General features: G+C 41.8%; 2 protein-coding genes and 1 long non-coding RNA gene across 3 annotated transcripts in view; 1 reads left to right on the forward strand and 2 right to left on the reverse strand.

Moving 5' to 3' along the window:
- LOC126914807 (A disintegrin and metalloproteinase with thrombospondin motifs 3-like) overlaps positions 1-17,589 on the forward strand; it is a 434,443-nt gene that overhangs the window by 92,547 nt on the left and 324,307 nt on the right. The gene's annotated exons all lie outside the window — the stretch shown is intronic.
- LOC126914758 (uncharacterized) overlaps positions 1-17,589 on the reverse strand; it is an 88,952-nt gene that overhangs the window by 6,075 nt on the left and 65,288 nt on the right. The gene's annotated exons all lie outside the window — the stretch shown is intronic.
- Positions 16,120-16,360, reverse strand: LOC126914941 (uncharacterized). The gene is made up of 2 exons (XR_007709961.1): positions 16,277-16,360; positions 16,120-16,163 (listed from the first exon to the last, which is right to left on the reverse strand). It is a non-coding gene; the product is annotated as an uncharacterized LOC126914941 (long non-coding RNA).

The following is a 17,589-nucleotide window of genomic DNA, read 5'->3' on the forward strand; positions in this document are numbered from 1 at the left end:
GAGATGACGTAAGTCTCCTTTGGTCGTGTAGTACACTTCGCCGCAACATGTCCAAATTCGTTGCAGCTAAAGCACTTCACACCTTTCTCTTTCTTTGGACACGTAACACTTAAGTGATCGTCACCGCCGCAATTGAAGCACCATTTGGGATCACTGCTCGTTTGCCTCGACTGCTTCCGTATTGCTGATCGTTCCGCTTCATCGTCCTTGCATTCCCCAAATTTTGTTTTCGTCCTCATCTCACTTTTCATCGCTTCATACCGCTTGAAGCGTTCCTTCAGCTGCTGCATATTCCTGGCCCCGTATAGTATGGCTTTATTCGCGACCTCATCGGGAATACCCTGGATAATATAGTCGATTACCGACTGTGTATCGACTCTTCCTTGTCCCGCAATCTCACGCATATTATACATATACTGAAGCAGACTCTCGTCTGTTCTTTTCGTTCTATGTGCTAATTCTTGATGTACCTCCCGGTCACTCACTATGTCTGGGAATTCATCTACCAACGCCTTTTTAAACTTCGCCCAGGACTTCGTGCATCGTTCTTGGCGTGCGAAAGCTTGAGCAGAGCCTGTGAGAAGCTTCCTGGCGAAAACCACCATGTGGATGTCCGACCAGCCACACACTTCCGCCATTTCCTCGAAATCCCTTATCCATTGGCTCACATTCGGTAGGTCATCTCCGCTGAATTTTCCTAACGAGTCTTTTACGTCTTCAAACGTTAACACCGTGCACTTAGGCTCGTCTTGCCCTCGTCGTCTTACCACTGGAGTCACCCGAACTCCGCCGTCTTGACTACTGAGATCGTGATTCCCTGGACCGTTGCCGTCTAAACGGTCCCCAATCACGCCCATCTCATCGTCGTCGTCGTCTTCTAAAACATCGTCGTCATCGTCGTCTTCTTCTCGTGCACCATGTTACCGATCTAAACGTACCGCAGCCAGCAATCGCGCTACCAGCTCGCGCTTTCTACCCGTTAATCTCAGCCGTCGTTTTCTCAGCTCGTCTTTTAACTCAGGTATTCGCATCTGAGCCACCTGCTCGTCAGTCAAATATGCTTCTCCTGCAATGTAGTTACTCATCGTTCCGAAATATCACTTTCACTTGTCACTTAGCGCTCTAGATCCCGGCTGAGCCCCCAAAATTATGTAGTATCTTAATGGGTCTTAGAGGAAAGGACAAGTAATGATGTTTTGATTTAATTAATAATATTCGAAGCAACGAAATAATTACAATGCTGTCGTACGTCTTATTTTCAGACGCGGCTTTCGACTTCCCGATTCACACTCTTCGGCTTCTACACTCGCTCGCTCTCGCTTCTCAATTCACACTCTGCACACCTTTTGCATCCGTTCTCTCCGGCTTCTCAACTAATACTCACTTTAACGTCTCTTTGTCTTTTCCCGCCGTTCGAGACACGTGTCCCGAAACGCCCGCGGCCAGGGTCACGCGGGCCCTTTCCACGAAACTATCCACTTAAAAAGGATCGACGACACATTGATGTACCCGACGATGCCGCGGCTCTCGCGACATTGTTTACGATTCGGCAGATATCTTAGGCCTTTTGCCCACGATACTACATATATATATATATGTGTGTGTAGTAAACAAATTCTATCAACAATACAGGAGTAATATTATTTAATATAAACAACGTATATAATTTAACAGAGACATTGATCTTTTTTCGTAAGTTTGATTAATTTCTTATTTCTTAATTTCTTCTCACTTTTTAATTCTATTTATTCAAAACATATATATTTGTCGGAGATGGAAAAACACCGGAACCTCTCCTTGGATTCTTGGAATACCGTAATGTCGTAATTTAGATTAAACAAATGTTGCTCCGATTGTTCGAGGTTTATGATAGTGAGGTTGGGCTCGAGGCGACAACCAGTCGCCGAACGTAGCCGCGGTCAAGGGATGAACGTTTTATCTAACAAAGGCACAGAGTAACTCTATACCTCTCCTTTAAAGAAATAGCCGTAGCGACACGTGGCAGTAAATATTTCAAAGGTTTCTGTTCCGTGGCTCGCCACACGCAGATCCTATCCTTCGGGTAAGATGATCTCCAGATGTCAATATACCTCCGCAGTATGTTTAGCTAACTTGAGGACCCGCAATAAATCTTAAGATTTAGTCAAGCAAAGTTCTTCATTTAGACAAACAGTCCTTGTTGCAACTACGGGACGATAGGAGAAGCCTATCTTCCACGAACGATGCCCCCGTCAACAACCTCCCCTCAAGGGCGGCCAGCATCTCTTTCAAAACGCCGATATGGAGATCGACCAATTAGCAACAGCGCTAATTTCCCTCACCTTTGGAACGAAAGCTTTCTTTGACGAATCCGAGGATCTCATGTCCTTAGACCCACCCATTATAGTTTTCCTCGACGGCATCGTCGAGACGGAGAGTTACTATCCGGTACGATCTCGGCGACGATTCAAGTAACTCTCGGATACATAGTGATGGCCCCATGCATTAACATTGAGTACAACTTAGACGCTAAAGAAGAGTAGAGTTCGTCATCCCGTTGACCGTGGATTCGTTATTGAGCCTAAGATCATTGTCATTAGCTTCTCGAGTATCAAATTATCGCGATTACTTGTCCAATTCCAACATGGTCATGTTTGCACTAGTAAATATCTCCTCTATTGCATAGTGATCACGTCTAGTGTCAATAGGGATTCGTTTACGCCCTTAACCCTAACTCTAATCGTAACGCCAACCCGACATCAGAAGTGGGATCAGTGCCGATTATAACAGTGCTAGAACTTACGACCATCGTGCGCGAGTAACCCAGTCGCTAGTGCAAAATCGAGTGTGAAACCTAACAAGTTTTCGCTACCACGTTTTAACCCTTAAAATCGCACGTTCCGACCCCGCTGCACGGGCCGTAACTGTTAACCTGATTATGAAAGAAAACCATAATTTCGATAACGAGTGGCGAGTCGACTTCTACGTACTGGAAGCATCATCGGGTAGATCAAGTCATCTGGGTGAGTCGTTTCCATTTTTACTCCGATTCGGGAGCCGAGCGTTCACTAATTAAAGAGTCCGTGACCTCGAGATTTCTGGCAAAAGAATGACTGACATATTAGTAATGCGAGGAGCAGGAAATACTTGTATTAAACATACGCCTCCCATTTGTTCATCGTGTGTATTAATGATTTTTACATCGAAGATAATTTCTCATGTCCTTGCTGATAGTTATCTAAAATATGATATCGCGGTTAGTTGTGGAACTCTAAGTCTGGGTTTTGACGTAACATTACACAAAATAGCCTCGCTATGTGTAAAACAAAAATAATTAATGCCTGTAAGGAAACCACTGCAAACGAGATCGTCGTTAATGAAGCTGACATTGATGTACATGGTAATAATAAAAGTCGATCAATTTCTCTTCTCGACAAATTCAAAGATTCATTCGTTACGGATTCCCTACGTATTCGCGTAAATACAGGCCGGTTAGAATACGATTAATTGATCCTAACATCACCGTACGAGGAAGTCCTTATAGATTTAGCGAGGAGGACCGAAGAGCGGTACGTGAGAAAATAAGCGTTTTAATTAAAGCAAAGATCATAAGGCCTAGTAATTCGCCACTCGCGAGCCCTACGTAACTCGTGAAGAAGAACACGGCTCAGATAGATTATGAGTGGATCCCCGAGAACTAAATCAAAGTACCGTCGCGGATCGGTACCCTTTACTCCTTATTGCGGATCAAGTCGCGAGATTGCAAGAGGCGAGATATTTTATTAGCCTGGATATGGCCAGCGGGTTTCACCAAATTCCTGCTTATCCTAATTCAGCGGAGTATACAGCGTTCGTTACTCCCGACAGACAATATGAGTAGATAACGATGCCGTTTGAACTGAAAAATTGCGCCGTCCGTCTTTCGGAGGGCCATTCGCAAGGCCCTAGGCGACCTCGCTCATTCGTACGTTGTTATTTATTTCGATAACGTTCTAATTATTGCCGACTTAATAGATCAAGCTTTAGGAAGATTGAACACCGTATTAGATACCCTCGTAAAAGCAGGATTCTCTGTTAACATTGCGAACTGTTCTTTTCTAAAGACATCGGTGCTCTGTTTGAGATATGTAATTCATAACGAAGAAGTTCGTCCGAACCCGGGTAAAATACACACCTTAAGCTTTTTCCTGTGCCAACAGCCGTCACACAGTTCAGGCAGTTCATAGGGTTAGCTTCGTACTTCCGAAAGTTCATCCCTAAATTCTCACAGGTAATGAAACCCCTGTATGCGCTCATCTCAAATAACAGAAATATAACTTGGACAGATAGGCACGAGAAAATAAGACAACAGGCAGTTTCCGCCCTGACCGACGCGCCGGTGTTAATGATATTCGACCCCAATTACCCGATAGAACTACATACTGACGCTAGCTCGGAGAGAGTTACGGGGCGATTTTGACGCATCAAGTCGAAGATAAAGGCAAAGTAATAGAGTATTACAGTAAAAGAACTACCCTCGCAGAATCTAGGTATAATTCCTACGAACTAGAGACGTTAGCAGTCGTAAACGCAGTCGAGCGTTTCCGTCACTATCTACATGGACGGGAATTTCTTGTCGTCACGGATTGCGACTCGTCGAAAGCGTCGAGTAACAAAGTACATTTAAATGACAGGGACCATCGGTGATGGGCCTACTTGCAGACTTTTGTTTTTTGACATTATGTATCTGGAGAGTAAACGGACAGCCCACGTAGATTTCTTCTCGCGAAACCCCGTAGATTTAGACCACCGTAAAATTGATAAAGTTGCGGAGAAAGAAATCAATCTGGCCGAAATATCGGAATACTGGCGATTAGCCGAACAACGTCGTGATTCTCAAACCTTGGGAATCGTCAAGAAATTGCAAAACGATGAGCTCGCGGAAGACATCGCGAATACATACGAATTACGGTCCGGTACTCTTTACCGTAGGATACAAAGAAAAGGCAGGACTCTCTGTTTACCTATAGTCCTAAGAGGTTTTAGATAGTCTGTTATTAACTATGTGCACCAGTCAATTATGCACTTAGGTTGGGAGAAAACGCTCGAGAGACTGTACGAGTATTACTGGTTCGAAGGGATGGCGAAGTACGTTCGCCGATTCATTGAGAACTGTCATGCTTGTCAAGTTTCGAAAGCTAGTTCAGGTAAGATACAAGCCGAACTACATCCTATACCTAAGACCAGCATACCCTGGCATACGGTCCACATGGACATAACAGGCAAGTTGAGTGGTAAAAGCGATTCAAAGGAGTACGTCATTGTTTTGATCGATGTGTTCACTAAATTCGTATACCTGCATCGTACTCGTAAGATAGATTTCCGTAACACCATTAAAGCGCTTAAACCCGCTATATTTTATTCGGAAGTCCCTGCCGGATAATAGCAGATCAGGAAAGATATTCTAAGGGTAATGAATTTCGAGAATTCTGCGAAAGCAAACGAATTAAAGTTCACCCGACAGCGACCGATGATAGAGCCAATAGACAGGTAGAGCGTGTTATGCGTACATTGAAAATACGTTCACGACAGTAGAAACGACCGGGCGGCCGTGGCAAGACGCGATTGGGGAAATACAGCTAGCGTTGAACTGCACCACCAACCGCGTGACTAATTCGAGCCCTTTACAACTACTAATCGGTAGAACAGCGAGACCGTACGACCTATTACTACCCGACAATATCGAAGAAAAGGAAGTCGATATCCCTGATGTAAGACAGCAGGCTGTATAGAACATAGAGAGTAAAGCCCAGTACAACAAAGAAAGATTTGATAGAAACAAAGCTAAAGTGGTTAGGTTTAACCTCGGCGATTTCGTACTACGCAAAAATGAGAAAAGAAACCAAACCAAGCTAGAGCCAAAATTCAAGGGTCCATTCGTAATAACCGAGATTTTGGAAGGAGATAGATATATTTTAAAAACGCTAGACGGCAAACGATCGTATAAAGACAGTCACGACAGATTAAGAAAAATGCCGGACAGTCGCGTTCCCGCTGAGTTGGACGTCGGTAGTGACGGCAATAACAGTGACCACGACGACATGAGCACCTCGATCTCGGAAGATCCTTAGCACAAAGACCGTAGCACCTTACGGAGTACGTTATGAAGCTTGGTAAATGGGCAAGTAATGTGTTCACGCGCACCATGAGCTATAGAGTTATGAAGCTTGGTAAATGGGCAAGTGATGTGTTCACGCGCACCATGAGTTATAGAGTTATGAAGCTTGGTAAAGGGGCAAGTGATGTGTTCACGCGCACCATGAGCTATAGTGTTATGAAGCTCGACTAAGGGGCAAGTGATGTGTTCACGCGCACCATGAGCTATAGTGTTACGAAGTTTGGTGCGGTCGTGCGATCTAGAAAAACGAGATCCATTGGGGTGCGAAATCGAGACTGGTCCATTTCGCCGTTATGACCCGACTGATAACCCACAGGATGCAACTAGCACTTCCAATACTAATTACAACGTTACTAATTCATGTGCTCTTCTATTCCTTTTGTTGTCAAACCTCCGAACAAAATTTTGTTGTTACACTGGACCCTCAGCTTATTTAGACATTAAGTTAAATTGTAGACATGCTAATTGTACCGAACCTAATGTTAGAAAGACTCAATCTTGTAGTTGCACCCGAGGACGTGTGATAGTCAGAATGGCCGTGTCGGAGATGGAAAAACACCGGAACCTCTCCTTGGATTCTTGGAATACCGTAATGTCGTAATTTAGATTAAACAAATGTTGCTCCGATTGTTCGAGGTTTATGATAGTGAGCTTGGGCTCGAGGCGACAACCAGTCGCCGAACGTAGCCGCGGTCAAGGGATGAACGTTTTATCTAACAAAGGCACAGAGTAACTCTATACCTCTCCTTTAAAGAAATAGCCGTAGCGACACGTGGCAGTAAATATTTCAAAGGTTTCTGTTCCGTGGCTCGCCACACGCAGATCCTATCCTTCGGGTAAGATGATCTCCAGATGTCAATATACCTCCGCAGTATGTTTAGCTAACTTGAGGACCCGCAATAAATCTTAAGATTTAGTCAAGCAAAGTTCTTCATTTAGACAAACAGTCCTTGTTGCAACTACGGGACGATAGGAGAAGCCTATCTTCCACGAACGATGCCCCCGTCAACAACCTCCCCTCAAGGGCGGCCAGCATCTCTTTCAAAACGCCGATATGGAGATCGACCAATTAGCAACAGCGCTAATTTCCCTCACCTTTGGAACGAAAGCTTTCTTTGACGAATCCGAGGATCTCATGTCCTTAGACCCACCCATTATAGTTTTCCTCGACGGCATCGTCGAGACGGAGAGTTACTATCCGGTACGATCTCGGCGACGATTCAAGTAACTCTCGGATACATAGTGATGGCCCCATGCATTAACATTGAGTACAACTTAGACGCTAAAGAAGAGTAGAGTTCGTCATCCCGTTGACCGTGGATTCGTTATTGAGCCTAAGATCATTGTCATTAGCTTCTCGAGTATCAAATTATCGCGATTACTTGTCCAATTCCAACATGGTCATGTTTGCACTAGTAAATATCTCCTCTATTGCATAGTGATCACGTCTAGTGTCAATAGGGATTCGTTTACGCCCTTAACCCTAACTCTAATCGTAACGCCAACCCGACATCAGAAGTGGGATCAGTGCCGATTATAACAGTGCTAGAACTTACGACCATCGTGCGCGAGTAACCCAGTCGCTAGTGCAAAATCGAGTGTGAAACCGGAATCGAGTGAAAATGGAAAAACTTCTAGAGACCCTTTAAAGACGAGATAAGAGGGAAATAGTTGAAACAAACAACAATATAGAACGATTAGAAGGAACTCAGAAAGCCACAAACTGGATATCAGAGTATGAAGAGGAATGCAAAAAATACAAAATAAAAAGCGATGAGGAAAAGTCAAAGGTTTGAGAAAGTACCTAGGAAAAACAGCAAAAAGGTGGTACCAAACAAATCTACTGAAAGCTGGAGGACACAACTGGGAAGATTGGAAAGAAGCATTTCTCAAAGCCTTTAAGAATAAAGGTTGGCCTGCAATACGATATGCTTACAACTTTAAATACCTTTCAGGTTCGTTCGTAGAATATGCAATAGAGAAAGAACGACTAATATTGGAAGTAAAAAGGGAAATGGATGAAGAGGTGAGGATACACCTGATTGTCATTGGATTACCTATCGAAGTCCAAGACAAAATCGAAAGCGATAATATACAGACAACAAATGACCTAATAGGAATTTTGGGACAATATGAAGACTGGAGAAAAAGGAAAGAAACACAAGAAAGAAAGATAGACATGGTTAGAAAGGTAAATCCACCATTCAAAAAAAAAACCGTGCACAATCTGTGAAGCACTGAACTTCCCGGGCCGATTCCACCCAGTGGAATTATGTAGAAATAGAGACAGAAACCCCCAGAAGAAACCCAAACAAATAAATTCACTGGAGGCGCTCACATCAGAAAATGAAATAGCAGGAACATCGGATGGGAAGGAAGAAAAACACTAAAATGCCCGGAGAAGTACGAATCTTTTTCTTTAAATATATTATGCAAACGTTGAACAAAGTTATGTTTTGTTAAGCTAACAGGATACACTAAAAATACATTATCACATACATTATCCAGTTCGTTCGTGAGTGCCGAGGCGTGCAGACGTGTGTCCAGTGCCCGGCAATGTTCACAAAGCAGCACGTGAGCATCCAGTTGCTGCTGAGTGCCGAGACGTGCAGACGTGTGTCCAGTGCCCTGTGAAGTTCACAAAACTCCACGTGACGCCCATCTGTCGAAAGCGAATCCAACTAACCTAGCCAGGGGTTAACAGCCTCTCGATTAGTTCTTTCACACTGAATTAACTAGCTCGATGATGGCTCTATCATTCCCAACAGGCTCCCCGGAGCTAAATTATAACACCGCCATTTTTCCTCCCCCGTGGCAAGAGGGCAACACATCTATCCTGGTAAACGACCATCACACGAAAAAACGAAAGCTCGAACCAACCAAGACAAATGTAAACAAGAGTCAAACTAAACCATCAGCCAGCCAGGTGACCACCTACAATAGATTTTCAATACTGGAGTCCACGGAAGACTCCATGATTACAACCGAAAAGGTAAATAATCTCCATACTCAAAGAATTCCCCCTCTCCCACCGATATTCATTAACGACGTAATCGACATACAGTCAATGATTAAGACTATCGAAAAAGACATCAGCAAAGAGGACTACAAGTTAAAGATTAACAACAACCACGTGAAAATACTGCCGACCCACCCAAACGCCTATAGAAAGTTAACCAAGCTATTAAAAACGTTAAACGCTAAATTCCACACATACCAGCTCAAACAAGAAAGACCATTTCGAGTGGTGCTACGCAACATCCACCACTCAGTCGATCTAGACGAACTAAAGTGCGAACTGTTAAATCACGGCCACGAAGTAACTAACATCAGCAACATTAGGCATAGAATCACAAAAAACCCACTATCCTTATTTTTTATAGACTTAAAACAAAAAACAAACAACAAAGAAATCTACAACATCAATCGGCTGATGAACTCCATAGTTAAGTTCGAGCCACCTCTTGTAAAGAAAGAAATAATACAATGCAAAAGGTGCCAAAGGTACGGCCACACGCAGAAATACTGCAATCACAACTTCCGGTGCGTAAAATGTGCAGGTAATCACCGCACTGACCAATGCACTAAATCCCCGGAAACCCCCGCCAAGTGTATCCACTGTCAAGGAGAGCATCCTGCGAACTACAAAGGATGCTCAGCCTACAAAACACTACATAATATAAAGTATCCAAAACTGAGACCCAAGGACATAACCATACAAGAACCTAAACCCCAAAAACTCACCACACCAACAGTATCCTATGCGCAGGCAACGCAAGGAAACGTAAACAACTCGAAAACACACAGTGTACACACAGAAAATAGAATTCCCACCCCACAAAGCACAGACAACTTTACCAGACTCGAAAAACTTATCGAGAAGCAAACTGAGCAAATTAACAACTTGCTGTCACTACTCACACTCTTCATGGACAAATTCATACGCACAGAGGCAAAATAAAACCAATGCGAATAGCTCTGTGGAACGCCAACGGTCTAGCTCAGCACAAATCTGAACTAGAACTATTCTTAAAACAACAGCAAATCGATGTGATGCTCATATGCGAAACCCACTTCACCGACAAAAACTACCTCAAAATACACGTCTACAACTTCTACCACACCCAACACCCCAGCGGAAAGGCCCACGGCGGCACCGAAATCATAATCAAATCAAACATCAAGCACTACGAACTTCAACCATTCCAGAAAGACTACCTCCAAGCAACAAACGTAGCAATAGAAGACTGTCATGGTACAATCACCACTTCAGCTGTATACTGCCCTCCCAGACACTCCATCGCCAAAGAAGACTTTGACCACTTCCTGGACACCCTGGGCAACAGATACATAGCCGGAGGAGACTACAACGCTAAACACACCCAATGGGGTAGCAGACTGGTTACAGTAAGAGGCAAAAACCTCCTCAACAGCATAATAACCAACAACCTCAACTACCTTACCACATACGAACCCACACACTGGCCCACCGACACAAACAAAATACCCGATCTCCTTGATTTCTTCATAACTAAAAATATCTCGTCAAGACACGTCCAAATCAATTCCTCGGCTGATCTCTCCTCTGATCATTCCCCCGTGATAGTAACAGTCAGTTCAACTATCATCGAGAATACACCTAATGGCTCCATTCATAACCAACACACCAACTGGCAGCTCTTTAGAGAAGTCTTTACCCACACAACTTCAGCCTCATCCTCACTAAAAACCAATGATGAAATCGAAGCAGCCACGGAATACCTAAATGCGAGCATAATAAACGCTATCCGCGTCTCCACACCGGCAAAAACGAGAACGGAATGTAGCATTAACTTGGTACATAAAATCCCACCCCACTTTGTCTCCAGCATATTGCTTGTACGGTTCTGCAACCATGTAACATTTGCCCCTAATGCGATACAAGTATGAGAGGAGCTTCGGTATGTTGCAGCCTAAGTATCGTGAATTACGAGCGCAATAAAAATGTTACACAAGGTACAATTGCTACAACAAGGAAAACAACGTTCCGATTTGTTTAATTCTTTTAATTCGAATCACGAAAAAAGCACATTGTTACGTCGCCTAAACATCTGCATGCCAGCCCTCGCGACCGGACAGCCAGCGGCCTGCGTAACGTCACTCCGACCCTCAATAAACCTAAGGACCCAATATATTTTTTCGCTGTCACTGTATTGTATCAACAGGCGTCTTCAGTCAACCCCTTTGTCCTGAAGAATTTCTTAAGCCAAAAAATATTTGTCGAAGCACATCTGGTTTTTAGAGAGGTCCTTGGGTTTATCAGGCGCGCTGAAAAAATACGGAGAAAGCAAACACGCACCCATCGGGAAGAATCGAATAGCTAGCTAATAAATCAATCAGGTTTTTCCATGAACAAGGTCTCCTATCAACCACGATGGTAGGAGGCCTTCTACCCATCCCTTCAAGCATCAGCGTAGGGCATAACCAATCGACATCGCGGATCATTACCCTCACTTTTCTTAACGAAAAGTGTGAACAACGAATCCGCGTTCGTCATGCAAAAGGGCACACCCACACTGAACTTTCTTCCATCTCAACGCAAGAGCGACCAATTAGTCAAAATTCTAACGCCTAACGTCTAACTCTGAACAGAACACCAATTCAAGTCGATCCGCGACATTGCCAAACATTCGCTTATTCTATTAAGTATCATATCGTGCTACGTCCACCAAGAGACTAAGTTCAATTGTAAGAGCCTTGCTCTATATTGTATACATCTACATTATCTGCGTGCGATAAAGTTGTTAATTGTTTATCTCTTTTCAATCGTGTAGACTAATTGTTGGAAATATACATTATTATAATTCTGTGACTCTCAGTGTTATACCGCATCAACCACCCCGATTATCCTAACCGAAATACGGGGATCGAACTATTCGTGGTGTCGATTATTCTAATCGTAACGGGAATTTACGACTCTCGTTGACGCGTATTCTAACGACCGCGTCTCCCCGCGATAGCTCGAAATTTACACACATGTTCATTCAAAATGATAGTAATCCGTGTTATGAAAGAAGCAAGGACGAGCATATAAATTGATTTGAATTTTTCAAAATATTTGTTCAGATGGCGAATCGAAGAGATGAAAGGCGAATCGAAAGTTGAAAGATTTCGGAATAAATTATTTTTTTAACGTTCTGTACGTGTGCGAATCTTCGAAAGATGTCCCAATTTCCGTTGCTCTAAACCCAGATAAAGAAAGCTTGAAAAATAAACCTCTACCTTGTTCATCGCAAAAACTCAAGTCGTTTGGTCTGACCTTACGAAGAAATTATTCAATTGCGAAGGATGTTGCGATAGTATTGCCGTTCACTGTACATGACCATTCTATGGCAAATCGATCATTCTTTCGCGTCGCGATGTCAGGGATTCTTTTTTTTTTCCAACTTGCCAACTCGAGAAAGCGAAAAAACTTTCGACAGATCTAACTCACGAAGATGGAAGAGATCGATTTACGTAAATGGAAAGATGCGTAGCTATCTTTAAATAAATAAAAAACTTACATATTATTTAAACGAAAAAGGTCGTTTCAACAAAGATCCATTTTGAGACCAAAACAAAGATCCAAAATTTCTCCCTATCGCGCTCTCTTTTCTCTCATCTTTACACACTCATTGTGTAATATCATGGTCATATAGCAGTTTCAACAATGTTTCGACCATGTAACGAGCTATCCTAATCACATCGAACTACCACGGAAAATGCAGTCGAACAAGCAGACAAACGAAAATTAATCGCTGCGAGTCTTTTTCCTGTCGTTGCTATATACTATGTATGTATGTATGTATGTATGTATATATGTACGTACATTTATATATGTAGCTTGCTCCGGACATACAGACTAACAGATAATAACCGAAGAGAAATATCCAGGCTGTGTCACACGACAAAAGCCACTAGCATGATTTAGGATGCCACCAGTGATAAAGGATATGCATCTATTATTTATAGTGATAAAAATTCTATTACTTTCTTCTCACAGTACTGTGTCTAACTAGACTGTGAATATTTATTGCGCGCTCATATTTCCACGAAAATAATTAAGAGAGACACTTGAACCGGAAGTTGCCGTTATTTGTTAAATATTATATTAGATCGTGGCAAAAGTTTCTTTCGTTCTATAAGGAAATCATAGACGCGCAACATTTTTCTGTTTTCTATTATTTTATCGAATTACGTACGATCCATTTTGTCCTATTAAGATGAAGATCGCATTGTTTGACTGAATTTTCGTGTTTGTATAAAGATGCGTTGTCGTAAAAGATATGTTTGTAAAACAAAGACGATTAGGGGACAACCTGCTGGTGTTACAAGCAACAGGTACTACGATATACATATTCCAACGAAAATAAATAAAAACGCGCTTCATTAACCAGGCACACGTCAACGCGTAAATTCAACAAATTGTGGAACTTTGAAATTGCACGCAGACAATACGTGGATGCGTATGGCGCAATTTTTATTTTCTGCCACAATTCACCCTCGGAGAGTGAAATCTACCTCTGACAATTTCCCGCTATTGCTGTAACATTGACGGATACTTTTATCGAACGATAGGCGCTGATCGAAAGATGTAACTCTCGTCCGAAAAGTTTCTTTCTATGTATACTTGTGGCTTGAAAGCTATAACGGAAAATCGGAAAGTAGGCCGATTCTCGGAGGTGAATTTCATCCCCTTAGAGCAACTTTGGACAGCGAAAGAATGTCCTGTACGCGTCTCGGAAGTTTCATAATCTTTCGAAACTTGTCTTGTAAGTAGAAAATTTGCTTATATCTGTTTTGAATATTTTATACGCTTCTGCATTATTTCGTACACTCTGTGTACTCGTTTTCGAATTTCTCATAAACGCAGAGAAAACGTACGCGACGACTGTTCAATGCATCTCGTTTTTTGAAAATGAACGATAATCGCAAGAACTTGTAACGTTGAAGAACGAGCCACTGACTGTCGTCGTTGATCTTTCAGATCATCCTCGCTTTTATTTAATTACAGCTAAGTGGAAGACATCGGTAGCGAACACAACGTCGTCGATATCCCGTACAATACGTCGTGTTACGATATTACGGTGAACATCATTTGTCAGCATCGAATTCCCGTTGCCTTCGGCTTGCGATCTGATCTTTACAATTCTTGCGAATACGCCTTTCAACGACGCTTTAAACTCGTGGCCGTTTTCCAGGACAACGCACACCGCGCCCGATAGAAATATCGAAAGCGAAAGCTTTCTCTTGTTGGCGGATAAATGCCCGTGAAAGCTCCGGATCGATAAGGGACACGGTATGTTAAATTCTTTTTCTTCGAAACAGGTCTGATGCAGCTTTCGATATCTCGGAGTAGCGATTCACGCGATAATCGTTTCCCTTTGCGACGATTCTGTGAAAAGCTTCACACGCTTTTCCGCTACACACGACAGATCGTCACTCTTTCTATCGAATAATCCAAGCCGAATCCAAGTTCGACAAGACCAATTCCGCAAAATTCCTGTCTCTCGCTATTCCTCGTGTAGAAGATTTACTAAGTTGAAATTTCACAGATTGAAATTTCACGTAGCTGCTAAGCTACTCGTAAGTTACTCGCAAATCCTCTCGTAACTTGTATCTCGTCCTTGCATCGTGTTTCTGCATATTCTTCCCAATAAATTCTAATTAAACCGCGGATCCATATTTTGGAGAATGTAAAAAGGTAGAATCTCGGTTGAAAATTGCCTTACCAACCAATTGCTGTAGAAAACGCTACTTTATATATTTTATATATTTTTTCGTGTTCCATTTCGAATTTCCTATGAATGGAATTCAGGAATCCTAGGAATGGAATAAATGGAGTATTAAAATCTTTCCGTTTAATTACAAGGTGGTCACAAAGCGGAAAGGTCAATGAAAATATTCTTGTTGCGCTTTTTCTCCTCTGCGATCTTCCGAGACGTTAAGAAAATCGAAATTGTAGGATTTTAAAAACGAACGTAAGACTTTGACGTTATTGAGAAAAATATTTTGACGTGAAACGATATCGCGACAAAGCCCGCTTAAGCTCGGTATTATCTTCGACGTAGAATAAACTTCTGCCCTTTTTTAACTCGTCGAAGTTGCCTTAAGTTGTTTTAGCTGTCATCCTGCGCTACTTTCACTATCACTAAAAATTTCTCTCAGAAATTCCAACGAGAAGCAAAATTAAATAAATCGGCGTGCATAGTAATTGCGTTTTGTTATCACGACAAGAATCGCGTTAGTAGGAACGCAGTTTCAGCTTTTTTATTCGCCGCCAAAACGTTCATTTTTGATACTGTCAGTTTCGTTTGGATAGACAAAGGGAAAAAAGAAAGGGAGATAATTCGGACGTCTTACTCGGCAACTTTGCCTTCTTAATTAGCAGCGAGTCAACGACTTGTACGAAATTCTCCGCATTAGTCGGCGGCAGCTAATCGCGACAAATGGCGTGCAACGATGTGCAACTTGTCGTACAGCTGCGAAAAAAGCTATTCAGCTCGTTCGAGCAGGTTCAGTAATTTTAACGGCATAAGACATGTCCAACGTTTCGTGGAAAATTTTATCTGCGCTCTGTTTTTCTTTTATCGTTTTATTTCCGTGACTTGGAGATCTCTTCCAGGCTGAGCAAAGGGAATATTTTAATACCAGATCAAAAAGGGAAACAGCCTATCAAATCGAACGATGGAAGGTTTTTTAAAATAGATGACAAATCTGCCAAGTTCTGGGTCCCGTTAAGAGCATAACTAACTTACAACTGCGTGATAACTAGATCGCTGGTGTTCACGCGTAAATTCATTCGTACCTTCATCGAAGCGATAAAAAATATTTTTTAATAACATTTCGGGTCGATGGAATTACGAATTTCCATAAAAATATGCGAGCCAAATTAAAATTTGTTTCGTCCACTATTGATATTGCCCAATTCTACAATGTGTTTTCCGCTTCTCACGTTTCGCGTATATATATGTCGAATTGTCGTTTGGATTTCGAGCGCGAGACGATTCTTCGTTAGCATTTGCCATCATGATGTTCAATAAAGGTTGTATTTACATAAAATTATATTTCTTTACAAAGTTTGATAAACAATTAGTTTAACGGTTAACTAAGATAACAAACAATAAGTAAACAAATGCTTTTAATAATATTCTTGGGTTCTGTAACGAATCCACGGTCAACGGGAAACTTTCTGTACGTTTTAATATTTTTTGATAGCTCACTGACACGTTCACTCAGGCACAGGGTTTCTCTAAGACTGACTCCAAGACGATGACAGTAAACTCTCCAAGGAGATTGCAAAATAAAAGACAGATACAGTTACATATATCAAATACATATCGATCGGGAATATCAACAAATTCCGAAGCGCCGTAACTAGGCAGTTCCACATAAACCAGCATTGCTCCTGATCAAGACTTGATTGTTTATACAGCGTATCCCTTAACACTGGAACCTCCTTTGTAAAACATTTCGTTCATCCCGTGACCGTGGCTACGTTCGGCGACCAGTTATGTCACCCCGAGCCCAAGTATTGAGAAATCTTCCAAAAGAAAGGCTCGATGTCTCTACATCTCCGACATATATATATATATATATTTTTTTTTTTCATGCTACGCGAATTTCCATAAATATATAAACATCGGCAGTCTAATTGAAACCCTGAAACCCTCGAACCGATGTATTTCGTTCGAAAATCAATTAAAGCGATGTTTTTCGATAATTCGAGAAATTAGTTAACAACGAATTCGATTTGATATGTTTTCATTGGACGCGTTCGCTTTAATTGCCCTTTCATCGAACGCTTTGCCTCGGTCCCCTGTCTTAAACATTTCCTCGGAGGATGAACTTCATAACGGACTTGATGAACGGTGTGGACTTAACCTTAAATTACTTAAGGTAATTTTTTATACTCGCGGAATGATCTTTTTCAGAGAATCTTAACGATGGTCGAGCTGATAGAAGGAGCAATGCATGTCTTTTAAACGTCTTCGTTTAAATCATTACGAGGTATTCGAATGAGTTGTAATCGACCATAAGCGTATCGTAATTGAATTATTAATTATTTATTAGAACAAACGATAATTAATATATATTTCTCGATGATACGTTTCTACGTGATATATCTCTTTTTCGTGAAAATTATCTCCTGAATTTTCCACCGTTTTGTACACCATGGTAAATATGTTCGTGAAATAGCTTTCACGATAAAAGTCTCTCGTACCTGCACGATAATAAAACTGTTTTTATTAAATCTCTTTCATTGTTTTCGAACAGAAAATCTATTCTCTGTTGTTTCTTATACGACGCGAAATACGTTCTACGACAGTGCGTTACCGTATAAAGGTTAAACTGTGTACCGTAAAAGGTCAGGCTACAAATGTTGAGAAAATTGTTTTGAAAATAATGGAAAACGTCAAGATAAAATCAGCATT

This window comes from Bombus affinis, chromosome 3 (genome assembly GCF_024516045.1).
Source record: "Bombus affinis isolate iyBomAffi1 chromosome 3, iyBomAffi1.2, whole genome shotgun sequence".
Taxonomy (NCBI): domain Eukaryota; kingdom Metazoa; phylum Arthropoda; class Insecta; order Hymenoptera; family Apidae; genus Bombus; species Bombus affinis.